Here is a 14,890-nt window from a genome sequence, read left to right as displayed (position 1 = left end):
AGTAAAGGCAGTTATACTCTCCAGGTGAACATTGAAGGTAGGACCACACAACCTCTAATCACATCACACAGCACACTACAAGTTATTTCATAAATGTATAAAATCTAAACATTCATCCACACTAAAGTCTCTCTCAAGATTTATTTTTACATTTTCATATTTACAGTATTTATGAAAATGAGGCTTCTCTTACATACTTAACAAAACAACAAAAAATATCTAGGCTGTTAATGTTGTTAGAACTTAAATCATTATTTGTCACATATATATTTATGTTTACTTCTTCTTGCATATTTGGTTATGTGATTAATCATACAGCATCTAATTCATCCTGAGGTGTTTATCTCTAATCTACAGCTCAGGTGTCTTCAGTGAAATTGTCGTACAGCTGCTTGTTCTCTGAGGTCCGGAAAGTGACCTGTTCTGCTGATGGAGACAACCTTCACTTCAGCTGGACTTCTGTGTTCAACATGTTCCCTCAACCGAAGAACAAGAACAGCAGTGTCTTACTTGGTAAAGAAGATCAAGGAAATATCACCTGACATGTCGAAAATCACGTCAGCCGTTTCCACTATACCATTGAGCTCCACCAATGTCCTGGTGAGTCTGTCTTTTATATAGAATGGTTTGAAAAACAAAAATCCAGTGCAGCAGTTTGAGAACACAGAGACAAAACAGTCAGATGTCTGGTAAAAACCTACTGAGAGTAAATGTATAAAATAAGAAATAAGAAACAATAAGATTGTGACATTGTGCTACATAGAACAACATAGAGCTACATGACACTAAACAGAGCTACAGTAAGGACTCAATGTAAGTTGTCCTAGCAACATAATGTACATCATTAGCAACTTAGTGCAGCTAGGAAACAAATATAATAGATATAACCATAACAACAAATATATTAATAATAAATACAGCACAATTCAAAAGTTCAGAAACACCTGTTTATAGAATAATTCAATAGCAGCAGTTTGTATTGTTGCCTTTCACTAAATAATCTGCTTAATATGGTGATTTTTCTTTTTTTTTCTGCAGTGACCAGTTCAGCACAGTATAATTGTGGCAAGTCTTTCAATTTCTCTATTTTTCTGATGTTCTTACATTCCTGTATGTACTAATTCCCTCCCTGAGACTAATGATTGTGTACTGACTTTATTTTCATGCTATTTCTCTCTTTCAGGTTTCATGGTGTTTGTGTCTGTGTGGCTCTTGGAAATCATCATCCTGATATCTCTGATTGTGGCATTTTACATCTACACCAACATCCACAGGAAACAGAGGATAACTAAAAGTAAGAATTTTAAAAAATGTAGCGTGTAAAGCTTCTGTGGTGATTTAAGTGTGGTGATCACCTGAGTGTCATTTTCAAACACAGATCAAGAAAGTATTTAAACCTGGATAAGAAGAAGAAGATTTGGTTGGTTGCTCTCCTCCATGTCAGCAACTCATCCCTCCTGAACCACCAGAAACATACAACCATCAACATGAAATGAACAGAGAAAACAAATACATATCAATCCATATGTTCTTTTCAAAAACTAAACTAGCCTCACACTTCATGCAGATTTCTTGATGAACAGAGCGCAAATGTTTAGAGTTATTTCTCTAAAGCTTTATGTTTTTAATATTCAATATACAATGCTTAAATGAAGCCTTTATCATGCTGTTGAAGAAATAATTTTTGTAGAATGTCTATAAATGTGAAAAGTATTTGTGTAAAAGTTGAAAAAAAATTCTTTTTTCTTCAAACAAAAACAAACATGAATCAAATCAAATCAAATCAAAGTTTATTTATAGAGCACCTTTTTAAAACAGCAGGTGTTCTCCAAAGTGCTGTACAAACAATATAAAATAAACAATGGAACTAAAAAGCATAAAATAATAATAATAATAATAATAATAATAATAATAATAATAATAATAATAATAATAATAATAATAATAATAATAAAAACTAAATAAAAGTAATAAAAGTGCAATAAATACAATAATAATTAGTAACACACACTAAAAAGAACTCCTAACCGGTTAACTCTCATACTGCGTTGTATGCTGCACCATACAAATATGTTTTTAAATGTGATTTAAAAACAGCAAGTGAAGGAGCCTGCCTAATGTACAAAGGCAAATTATTCCAGAGTTTGGGGGCCGCTACTGCAAAGGCACGGTCACCTCTGCTCTTTAATCTTGCGTTGGGGATACTAAAAACAGTTGCCCAGCAGACCTAAGTGCTCTCGATGGAGCATATGGCTTTAATAGGTCTGAAATATACTTAGGACCAATCTTATTTAATGATTTAAAAACTAAAAGTAAAATCTTGAAATCAATTCTAAAATGAACGGGCAACCAATGAAGGGAAGCCAATATAGGTGTAATGTGTTCTCGTTTGCGTGTCCCCGTTAATAAACGTGCAGCTGCGTTTTGTACCCTTTGCAAGCGTGTTAGAGATGCCTCACCAATGCCTACATAGAGACTATTACAATAGTCCAGGCGGGATGATATAAAAGCATGGATGACCCTCTCAAAATCAGTAAAATATACAAATGACTTGACTTTAGATAATTGCCTTAACTGAAAAAAACACGATTTAACTACCAAATTAATCTGTTTTTCTAGTTTAAAATCACCATCCAGGCCAACAGGCTTCACAAATGACTTTAAGTCACCCAGATCTACATCACGAGTATTAATCTTACCGCCAGGTCGAAATAAAATGATTTCAGTTTTATCTTCATTAAACTTTAAGAAGTTGGAGGCCATCCAGGCTTTAATATCTTCAAGACATCTCAGCAAAGGTGCCACAGAGTTCCGTTACAAAGGCAGATAGAGTTGCAAGTCATCTGCATAACAGTGAAATGAAATGCCATGTTTCCTAAAAATGGACCCTAAAGGTAATATATATAAAGAAAATAAAATCGGTCCAAGAATGGAACCCTGAGGGACTCCACATACAAGAGATGCAGTAGAAGACACGAATTCCCCAAGACGTACAAAGAAAGTTCTTTCACCCAGATAAGATTTAAACCATTGTAAAGTGGCACCCTTTATACCAACACAATGCTCAAGGCGAGAGATTAGTATATTGTGATCTATGGTGTTGAAAGCAGCAGTAAGATCTAACAGCATAAGAACAGCATAGTTACCTGCATCAGTGGTCAATAATAAATCATTATAAACTTTTAACAGGGCCGTTTCCGTGCTGTGAAGTGATTTAAAACCAGATTGGTACAACTCTTGCAAGCCATGCAAGTCTAGATAGGCTAATAATTGACTAAAAACAACTTTTTCCAATATTTTGGAAAGAAATGGGAGTTTTGAAATGGGTCTAAAATTAGCAAGAACCGATGAATCCAAGTTAGGTTTTTTTTATCAGTGGTTCCACTATAGCGTGTTTAAAATGTAGGGGTACAACTCCATGAATGAGACTACTATTTACAATCGTCAGTATGTTAGGGCCAAGCGTTTCAAAAACTTTCTTTAGGAAATCTGGGGAAATAATGTCTGAGGGACAACAAGATGGATTCATTTTATCAATGATGTCTTTTAAATAAGCAAGAGACACTGGCTCAAACTGATTGAAAACAGAGGTGCACACAGGGAAAGAAGACATATCAGCAGAAGGGTGAACAATATTGGCTCTAACAGTCACAATCATGTCGTTAAAAAACTTTACTTTTTACTTTTGTTTCTTTGGAAAATTCCAAACTTATTTGTTGAGATGTATGTAAAACAGAGTTAATAGTATTGAACAGAACACGAGGTTAATGAGAATTTTTTGTTATGACATTTACTTCTCCGTTTTTACAGTTTTTTGATATTTGAACAAGCTGTCTTTCAAGATATCAGACGAAACCTGCAGCCTATCTTTTTTCCATTGCCGTTCAGCTCTCCTGCATTCACGCCTTGCAGCACGGGTAGTGTCGTTCAGCCATGGTTCAGATTTTGGCTTAGCACGCATAGTCCTGAAAGGGGCAGCAATGTCCAGTGCATTCTCACAAGAAGAATAAAATAATGAGGTTAACTCATCAGTATTATAATGTTGAGTGGACACTGAGAAGGCCATGTTTGTGTTTTTAAAAACATCAGTAAACCGTTTTGCAGTTAAAGAGTTAAATGAGCGACAGCGACGAGCAGGAGCACGTGGTTTCGGACTACAGAAACAAGAAATCTCAAATAGCACAGGCATGTGGTCAGAAAAAGTAGCATCACAAACATTAATATTATTAACAGGTAGATCACATGATAAGACCAGATCTAATGTGTGTCCGTGCTCATGAGTAGCGCTGGCCACAAACTGCGTTAAATTAAACGATTCAATGAGATTTAGGAAGTCTTTAACCAATGGTTTGGAGGGACAACAAATATGGATGTTAAAATCTCCAACGATTAAAACTCTGTCATACTTCGGCATGATTTCTGCCAGAAAATCGGAAAAGTCGTTTATAAAGTCTATATGGTATTTGGGAGGACGATAAATCACAGCGCATAGCACTGGGTCAGGTTGATTCAGTTCAAACACAATCAGCTCAAAGCTTGTGTACGTGTTGCACATCACACGCCGGCAGTTTAATTTTTTCCTTAAAAATAATAGCAACTCCTCCACCCCGTCCTGTAAGTCGTCGACAGCTGAGAAAGCCCCAGTTTAACGGTAAAATCTCTGAGAACGGGCTTAACTCACCCTCATTCATCCAGGTTTCAGTCACGCACAGTAGATCCAAGTTGTTTGAGGTATAAAAGTCATTTAAGATAAAGGTTTTGTTTATCAGAGTTCTGGCATTTACCAGAGCAATCCTGGCTGGAGCTGGTTTATTTGCTATCCGGGTCTCACGATCCCACACCCGTAGGCACGATGAGTTTACTCCACCTCTCCGCAAGCGGGGAGACACTGACCGGGGAACCCCGGACTCCTCGTTGGCGTCGACCACCGGTACCAACCAGGTGTAAACAGGATCCAAAGAGCGCATGGAAATATAAAAGCAGTCGACTACCTGATACTCTGCTAACGTTCTACGGGGACTGCAGGAAACTGCCAGCCGGGATTTAATTTTTACTAGCAGGCCCCCACGCTTCCCCCGCCGTCTATGTCGCTTTTTCTTCCGAGCAGGAAGCGGCGTTCGGCAGAGATATGCAGGTAAATCGTGCAGGTGAGGTGAGGTTTTCGAGTCACCAGAATTATAAATTAACATATTTTCCATATTCGCTCTAATGTTCAGAAGTGTCTGGCGATCATAAACCAGTAGAGAGTCTACAATGTTAAATGTAGTTAGTAAAAACAACACAAACATGATTCATGTCCATTCCATACAGAAACAGAAACTGTTTTCACTGTTTTCACTGGTTTTTAAAATGCAAAAGACCCTTAACCCTCTGCTTGAGCTGCTAAAATTGTAGTATAATGTCATTTTATCTCTTTGGTGAAACATGGTCCCAGGTACGTTATATTTTTGGAGTTGGGTATAAAAAAATAGAAAGACAGAAATGGGAACTGATTTGCTAAAACCTTCATGGAAAACCTTTCCATAATATTAGGGAAAGGTGAAATGCTTGTGTTGACAGGATATGCCCAAAGCAAGATTTGATCCATGAAGGTTTTGCTCCCTGATTGTGTGCCTGAAGCTCTACTCTTACACTAGGTGGGCCTGGGTGAGGCAGTTTGTAGTTGGGAAGAGCACAGAAGCATTAACTCCTGGATCTAAGGGATCTAAGTTTGTATGACGGCCAATGCGTACGGTGAGCAGATCTATCTGTATGGTTCTGGGCCCGGCAGCCAAATAGCACCCTTCCAGGGCATGAACTGGTAGGGGCTGGGTTAGTGTTAGCTTTAGGGGTTAGGGTTAGGGTTAGGGTTGAATATAGCTATAGTCTCTCTCAAGATTTCTTTTTACATTTTAATATTTTTAATATAAATGAGGCTTCATTTAATTAAAATGCAGAAGTGTATACATTGTGATTTCTTGTGATCATTTCTTGTGTTTATTTGTTATGGTGTCTGTAGTAATTCAGGTGTTTATTTGTTATGGTGTCTGTAGTAATTCAGGTGTGAATAAAAACCTGAGGTGTTTATCTCTAATATACAGCTCAGGTGTCCTCAGGGAAATTGTCCTACAGCTGCTTGTTCCCATGGGTCAAGGGGAGTTCTGCTGATGGAGACAACCTTCACTTCAGCTGGACTTCTGAATCAAACACTCGGTTGGAGGACGACAACAAGACTCTCATACTGGATAAAAGCCATAAAGAAAATGTCACCTGTCATGTCGAATATCACGTCAGTCATGTCTACAATTCAACTGAACTGCCAAAATGTACCAGTGAGTCTGTCTTTTTTTAAATAACATTAGAAAATATTTATTCTCTTTTTATACTTCTGTAAAGCTGCCTTGAGACAATGTCCATTGTTGAAGTGCTTATACACATACAGTAAATTTAATTATCATTAATGCCACTACTCATACCCTGGTAAATACAAAGGTAAAACTGTGTCCTCAAAAGCTTTCATGTTTTAAACTTTAAATGGTTATATTCCTGAGAAATATTATATCCTGGGTTAACTGATGGCATCGCTAACACTGCTATCCAGTGGCTTTTACCTAGTGACAACATCCCCTTTATATTTTAAGCCCACTGTAATGCTGTGATGTTACAGTGGGAACAATTTATCCATCCATCCATCCATCCATTTTCTACCGCTAATCCGGGGCCGGGTCACGGGGGCAGTAGTCTAAGCAGGGACACCCAGACTTCACTCTCCCCAGACACTTCCGGGGGAATACCGAGGCGTTCCCAGGCCAGTCGAGAGACATAGTCCCTCCAGCATGTCCTAGGTCTTCCTCGGGGCCTCCTCCAGGTTGGACATGCCCGGAACACCTCCCCAGGGAGGCGTCCAAGAGGCATCCGAAACAGTTGCCCGAGCCACCTCAGCTGACCCATCTCAATGTGGAAGAGCAGCGGCTCTACTCTGAGCTCCTCCCGAGTGACTCAGCTCCTCACCCTATCTCTAACCCTGTGGAGGAAACTAATTTCGGCCACCTGTATCCGGGATCTTGTCCTTTCGGTCATGACCCAATGGCTCTTTCTTCACCACAACAGATCAGTAAATCGACCGCATCACTGCAGAAGATACACCGATCGGCCAGTCAATCTCCCGCTCCATCCTTCCCTCACTTGTGAACAGGACGAAAGATACTTAAACTCCTTCACTTGAGGCTGGAGCTCTCCACCAACCTGAAAGGGGCAAGCCACTCTTTTCTGGCTGAGAACCATGGCCTCGGACTTGGAGGTGCTGATTCTCATTAACACCGGTTCAGACTCGGCTGCGCACTGTCCCATTGCACGCTGAAAGTCCTGATTTGAAGAAGCCAACAGGACAACATCATCTGTAAAAAGCAGAGACAAAATCCTGTGGTCCCCAAACCGGACTCCATCCGGCACCCGACTGCACCTAGAAATCCTGTCCATATAAATAATGAACAGGACCAGTGACAAAGGGCAGCCCTGTTGGAGTACAACATGTACTGGGAACAAGTCTGACTTACTGCCGGCAATGAGAACCAAACTCCTGCTCCGGCCATATAGGGACCGGACAGCCCTTAGCAGAGGGCACAGGACCCCATACTCCCAGAGCACCCCACACAGGTCACCACGAGGGACACAGTAAAATACCTTCTCCAGATCCACAAAGCACATGTGGACTGGTTGGGCAAACTCCCATGAACCCTCCAGCAACCTGGTGAGGGTATAAAGATGGTCCAGTGCTCCACGACCAGGACAAAACCCGCATTGTTCCTCCTGCATCCTAGGTTCGACTATCGGCCGAGTTCTCCTCTCCAGTACCCTGGCATAGACTTTTCCGGGGAGGCTGAGGAGTGTGAACCCCCTGTAGTTGGAACACACCCTTTGGTCCCCCTTCTTAAACACCACCCCAGTCTGCCAGTCCAGAGGCACTGTCCCCAACCGCCACGCAATGTTGCAGAGTCGTGTCAACCAAGACAGCCCCACAACATTCAAAGACTTAAGGTACTCAGGGTGGATCTCATCCACCCCCGGTGCCTTGCCACCAAGGAGCCCAACTACCTCAGTGACCTCAGCTTGGGGGATCGACAAATCAACAACCGAGCCCTCCGCCTCTGCTTCCTCAGTGGAAGACATGTTGGTAGGGTTGAGGAGATCCTCGATTTACTCCTTCCACCGTCGGAGGATCTCCCCAGTCGAAGTCAACAGATTCCTACTCCCACTGTAAAGAGTGTGCGCAGGGCACTGCTTCCCCCTCCTGAGACGCCGGACGGTTTGCCAGAATTTCTTCGCGGCCAACCCATAGTCCTTCTCCATGGCCTCACCAAACTCCTCCCAGACCCGAGTATTTGCCTCTGCAACCACCCAGGCTGAAGCTCGCTTGGCCCTCCGGTACCTATCAGCTGCCTCCGGAGTCCCCCGAGCTAACCAGGCTCGATTGGACTCCTTCTTCAGCTTGACGGCATCCCTTACTTCCGAGGTCCACCACAGCTCCGTGCGGCTGCATCGACAATGGAGGCGGAGAACATGTTCCACTCGGACTCAATGTCTCCAACCTCCCTCGGGATGTGGTTGAAGCTCTGCCGGAGGTGAGAGTTGAAGATATCTCTGACAGGAGACTCTGCCAAAGGTTCCCAGCAGACCCTCACAGTACGTTTGGGTCTGCCAAGTCTGTCCAACTTCCTCCCCTGCCATCGGACCCAACTCACCACCAGGTGGTGATCAGTTGACATCTCCGCCCCTCTCTTTACCCGAGTGTCCGAGACATACGGCCGGAGGTCAGATGAAACAACCATAAAGTCGATCATTGACTTCCGACCTAGGGTGTCCTGGTGCCAACACAATTTAACAATTTAATAAAATATTAAATATTTTTGAAATGTAAATCTAATTTTTAAGTCCTATGTACTGAATGTGTGAATGCTGAAATAAAATCTGTTTGAGTTATTTTTAATGATTTTAGTATTTTTTTAATGTAACTCACCTACACACTCATTTGTTCTAAACTGTTCTATTGTCTGTATATACTGTAGCATACAGTTCAGGAGGAACAGTTACAGGAAGAATGTCATCATCAAGAAGGGCAACCATTGACAACAAACATATGCCCTTTAAAATGTCTAAACTGTCTAGGGTGTGTGTGTGTGTGTGTGTGTGTGTGTGTGTGTGTGTGTGTGTGTGTGTGTGTGTGTGTGCCCTGCCATGGGTTATTACCTCATCCAGACTGTTCACCATCTTGAGTCCCCTGGGAAAGGCTCCTGCTCAAGAGTCCAGGGTTTACTAATCTACCCCAGTTACTGCAATATGTTATTTGCAAAGCATCTTAACCCTAAAAAGAGCTCAAAAGGATCAAAAAGTCTTAGGTGTAATGAGGAGTACTTTTAAGAGGCTTTAAGTGTTTCTTCAGCAGAAGGGAAAATGGCCAAAAGGTGAGGAAGGAGAAGAAATATACAATAATTAATACTGATAGATGCTACAGATTAGATCATGTAGGGGTTGTTTTTGTGAAAAATCATATTAGAGATAACATCTATAATATATCCTATAATCCCTACATGATATAGCCTCAAATATCTTAACATAGAGACAAAGTGAAGCTTATAATAGACCAAAGATCTTCTTTTTTATTGGACAACCAATCACAGTCTTTAAAAGAATGTGTCATACCTAGTAACAGTGTTTAGTCCCGCCTTCTCTATAAGATAAATGTTTGGATTTTCCTTGCTCAGAGTTGCACTGAGATTGGTCTTGAATCACTCTTAAGATAAGATTCCTAGTTTGATTTTTTAAGCTAAATTAGAGATCATTCATAGAATATTTATCAATATGGCCCCTGATTCTTATGGTTGCACTTCTGAATAACTGCTAAAGTGAGTGTACTGCTGAAGACTAGAGACCTAGCAAAGGGCCAAACTGTCCCAAGCCATCAGAGAAGCAAGCACACACAAGCCCAGAAAATCCACATCCACTTCCAGGACAGCGGAGAAACCCAGCGCATGTGGCATACAGGTGATCATGAACTGCAAAACCACTTCACCTGCCTGTGATTGTAATGCCTCCCTCCCAGATGCACTGAATGACTTCTACACTCAGTTGCGGAACAATGTAGCAGGAAGGAAGACCATGTTTTGAAAACTGCTTTAACCCCTTTATGCCTCAGCCACCTTTTGCAGGTTTTTCGCCTACATGACATACCCAACAAAAAGTGGTACAGCTCCCACATACTTACCACACAGGGGTAAGTCTCATTGGAAAGAAGAGATTCTCTAGTTTCAGGAACTAGTTTCAGATTGATTCTAGGCCTTACTGGCACAAAGTTACAGAGGCTAGAATGGAAGGTTTTCATTTCCGCCTGGGTTGTTTACTTGATAAACTGATTAATCTTATTTTTTCTGGAACATGTTAGGGACCAAATAACAACTGAGGGTCATAGCCACATGTCTTGGCTTTCAAGTCAAAAGACCCAAAATATGGCTTCAATAAAAATATTTTTCTACGGACATGGTCATCTGGTCCAGCGTTTTTGTCTACTTGTTTACTGTATAACTTTGAATTAAAAGACTGCATGCTCAGTTTAAAAGGCCTAAAACAAGCAGAGACTCTGTCTACTACTCTGGTGTGAAAACAGGCCTGTAACTTGACACCCTGAGCTGTGAGAGTGACAAAAGTTCAAGGATTACGCAAGAATTCTTCTGAGCAGCTTTTTCACGCAGATCGTGGCAGAGGAGACGCAGCATGTTGCATATTATTGGAATCGTATGCTTATTGGCTAAAGAGCTGTAGAGGTCCCGGGCCATTTCATTGCTATTGGAAGGAGTAATTGTCAGTCAAAGGCGGGTTCCCAAAAATGATGTCATGACATCATTGGCTTCTCAGCCGTCTATCTCTGCAATACAAGCACCGATTGGCTCAAGTGAGGGCTTGTTTGATTCGTTAGGCCCTGGGCTATAAACAGGACAAATTTAGAATTTTTAAATACCCCAATGAGAAGTTAGAGCAGCAAAACAAGATGATGGCGCACTACTGTTTCCAGTTTTCGGAACACAATTGGAATATTTGCGGTGCGACCAAAGCGTTTTGGATTAAAAGGCTTACAGATTCCAGTTCCTTGGACCTGTGTTGATTATTGTGGAACATTGTTTTGGAATATATTACCCCAGTGAAGAAAGGGAAGCGTCTAAAGGTAAGGGAAAAACCGGTCTAGCGCCACCTAGGTCAGTTTTCTCCAAAAAATTTTTCTAATAGTGTGAAGGCTGTGAATCATATTATGCTTTGAGTGTGGGCTTAAAAAAATATTGAGAGTATAAACTTTACTAGGTAAATAGGTTTTTTCGTTTTTTTAGAGGATTTGATGCTTTAAAGATGAAATGAAGCTTGTTTCTGGGTCATCCCCTAGTGGTCATTTTGACGTCCGTGCCGTGCATGGCACGGCGACCCGTCAGAGGTAGGAGTTGTCATGAGGCACACCAAAACCCAGTTACCACCCTCACTGGACCCCCTACAGTTTGCGTATCGTTCAAAACACTCTATGGATGACGCCATTGCCTCGGCCTATCGTGTAGACCTCACCCACCAGGACAGTATAGACACTTACAGTATAGACAATCATCTCTCAGCACCTAATTGAGAATATGAGCCTGCTGGGAGTGCACACCTTCCTCTGCAACTCTGTCAGGAACAGCATCTCTAGCACAACCCCACTGAGTACTGGAGCCCCTCATTTACTGACGAGTGCTTCAGATCTCGCTCTCCATTACACTGTTCCCTGCTCCAATCAGCGCTCTCTCCACACACGGGGAAAATACCGTAATGCATGGAATAGATTCGCATGACAAAATACATTACATTTCCTTCCCCATAGTTTTGAACTCCTTAACATTTAAACAATTTGCAACAATGTGACTACCAAAAGGTTTTTATTTATTTATTTATTTATTTATTTATTTATTTATTTATTTATTTATTTATTTATTTTTTACAGAACATACCTTGTATACAAATGGTTAGAACGTCTTATGATTAAGAACCATTAAAAAGTCCATAACTACAGATCTAATCTGTTAGGTGCTTTTCTCTGACGAAGTGGATATCTTCTTTCAGGACTGGAACTGTCCCTTTTTCCACCGGAGCATATGGCTGGGTAACACTGGAATTGCCCTTGTCACTCACATCTGGAGCAAAGTCATTGGCTATTGTACTGCCCATAGTATCCGTCCTGTCCTGTACATTAGATGACACCAGATGATCCACATGTACCTTCACACTACGATCTCCGACTTGCACTGTTTATGTGAGCGGTCCATGCTTGAACAAGATGACACCTGGAAGCCAAGCACGATTTGAGTGTTGACAGTCCCGCACCATGACCTTCTCACCAGCTTCGAAGGATCTGAGCTTTCTGGAAGGGGCGTCGTGAGCACGTTTTTGCTGTGCTTGATGTTTGAGAACAACTGCAGATGTATCTGGTTTTTGCAGTGTGAGACGGATACAAGGCTGTCTTTTCAGAAACAGTTCAGCAGGGTTTCGCTCTGTTACTGTGTATGGGGAGTGTTGCGGTAGGTTAACAGAAAACGAGCCAGGCATAGATGAGGTGCTACAGATTGTGCTCGTAACCTTTCCCATGCTTTTTTTTGAAGGTTTGTACCACCCTTTCAGCTTGACCGTTTGTAGCTGGATGATAAGGAGGAGACAGAACATGACGCACACTATTGTTTCTTAGGAACTCCTCAAACTCCCTAGAGGTGAACGGAGGGCCATTGACCGATACCAGCTCTTTTGGGAATCCATAGGAAGCCCAGAGATGACGCAAGAGGTTTATGGTCTTCTCTGCATTTGTCAGCCGTGTAGGAAAGATTTCCACCCATTTTGAATGAACATCCACAATCACTAAGAAGTGTTGCTTGTCTATTACAGCATAGTCTATGTGAATGTGCTCCCAGGGTGTTCTGGTCCAGGACCATGGGTGAGGAGGAGCACAGGATGGTTGGTTTCGCCCCAACTCACATGGAGCGCACTTACTCACAAAGTTCTGAATGTCTTGGTCGAGACCCGGCCACTAGAGGTATCCTCTTGCCAGTGCCTTCATTCTTATTATGCCTGGGTGACCCTCATGCAGCTCAGACAACAGTCTTTCCCTATAGCTGGTCTTTTCTTACCAGGAACGGTTTCAGATGCTCATCTGTGACATGATTGGGCCATCCAGACAAAGTTAGGTCCAACACTTTCGATAGCAAAGGATTTCTCCTAGTTTCAGTGGAAATGTCTTTTGCACAGATGGGCAATTCATCTATGTGGTAGACTTGAAACACCATCTCCTCTTCCCCTCCTGCCGAGATTTGCTCGCACGGCAATCTGGACAATGCACCCGCGTTTGCATGATCAGAAGAGCATCTGTACTCTATGTCATAATCATAGGCCAACAAAGTCAAAGCCCAAAGCTGCATACGGAGGGCAGCTAGTGTTGGAATGGCAGATTTGAGACCTAGAATTGCAAGAAGGGGTTTATGATCTGTTAGCAGATGGAACTTTCGGCCATACAGACACTTGTGAAACTTTTTTACTCCAAAGACTATGCTCAGGGCCTCTTTCTCAATCTGCGCATAGTTTATTTCACTTGCTGTCAGAGTCCTAGATGCAAACGCAGTTGGATGTTCTTCCCCTAAAGGTAGCACATGTGAGATAACTGCGCGGACGCCATAGGGAGAGGCATCACAGGCTAGTGGCTTTTTGGGATCATAGTGAGCTAACCACTTACTTGACAACAGTTGTTGTTTACAGGCATTCAAAGCTTGAGCACACTGCAAAGACCACTGCCAATTTACATTGGCCTGCAACAGTTGGTGGAGTGGGTGCAAAAGTGTGGAAAGATTTGCTACAAACTTATCATAGTAGTTCAGAAGTCCCAGAAAGGAACGTAATTCTGAGACATTGGTTGGAGCAGGGGCCTTCACAATCGCTTCCACCTTGCTTTCCGTTGGATGCACTCCTTTTTCATCAATCTTGAACCCCAAGTATTCCACTGTCTTACAGAGGAATTCACACTGGCATGAACGGGATGGAGTTACAGGACTCTACATACCTGATACTGGTTTTCTTAATACTGGTTCTCAGCAAATAAATAATAATAAATATCAAGGTACACCACAACCAATTATTAACTTATCCGTCAATAGACAGACGGACATAAATAATACAAAGAGAAGGAGAAATAGGGAAAGAAAAGCTAAACGTAAGGGGAAGAAACAAAGAAAGATTGATGTAAAAATCCAAAAGGCTGAAGAATTGGTTGAAGAGTTGGAAGATTTGAATATGAGTGTTTAAAAGAAGACAATGAGGGATCAGACGCTGTACCTAGACAGCTGGAAGAAGATTCCAAAAGAAAAAAGAAGACTATAATGCATTATGTGTTATGTTTTATTTTCAGAATATTCAAGGAAAATTCTGAAATGCTTTACTTATAATCATGTATCCTCATATAATAGAGTTGATTAGATTAATCTTGTGTATTTTACTGTAAACTTTCTAGTAGTGAATGCTTATAAAGCCTACTGTGTATTACTGAGAGTATCTGCACACAAGTGTTTCAAGGCCTGTTGTTGAAATTGAAGCCTTCTGTGTATTCGCATTCAGTAATCTGCACGCGCAGTGTTTTATAGCTTGCGGTCAAATTCCACGGCAAGAGAAATCTTCAGTTCTATATAATCACAGCCTGAGAAATTGCAGGAAGTATGACCATATATAGAAGTGTTAACCATGAGGTTAGAAAAGAAAAGACATTAGCAGTGCACACAGAGTCGGCTGGTGAGATATGTTTGGGAAACCGAGAAGTATTTATGAAACAAGATGGTAGCCGTCTAAAAGGCACAAAGCCAACCAAACC

General features: G+C 41.6%; 2 protein-coding genes across 9 annotated transcripts in view; one reads left to right on the top strand and one right to left on the bottom strand.

Moving 5' to 3' along the window:
- The window catches only part of LOC113648365, a 261,316-nt gene that overhangs the window by 129,710 nt on the left and 116,716 nt on the right, over positions 1 to 14,890 (top strand). The window contains exons 18-20 of one of the 6 annotated variants that reach the window (XR_007137983.1): positions 358 to 600; positions 1,039 to 1,065; positions 1,184 to 1,294. The exons of the other annotated variants lie outside the window; for them this stretch is intronic. The gene's annotated coding sequence lies outside the window, so the exon portion shown is untranslated. Of the gene's footprint in view, positions 1 to 357; positions 601 to 1,038; positions 1,066 to 1,183; positions 1,295 to 14,890 lie in introns of those variants that run through there. 6 annotated transcript variants of the gene reach the window in all.
- Positions 1 to 14,890, bottom strand: part of LOC113659134 (carcinoembryonic antigen-related cell adhesion molecule 5-like) — a 569,148-nt gene that overhangs the window by 498,057 nt on the left and 56,201 nt on the right. The gene's annotated exons all lie outside the window — the stretch shown is intronic.

This window comes from Tachysurus fulvidraco, chromosome 15 (assembly GCF_022655615.1).
Source record: "Tachysurus fulvidraco isolate hzauxx_2018 chromosome 15, HZAU_PFXX_2.0, whole genome shotgun sequence".
NCBI classification, from domain to species: domain Eukaryota; kingdom Metazoa; phylum Chordata; class Actinopteri; order Siluriformes; family Bagridae; genus Tachysurus; species Tachysurus fulvidraco.
Note: the sequence above shows the minus strand (reverse complement) of the source record. Positions and strands in the feature narration are given on the sequence as shown.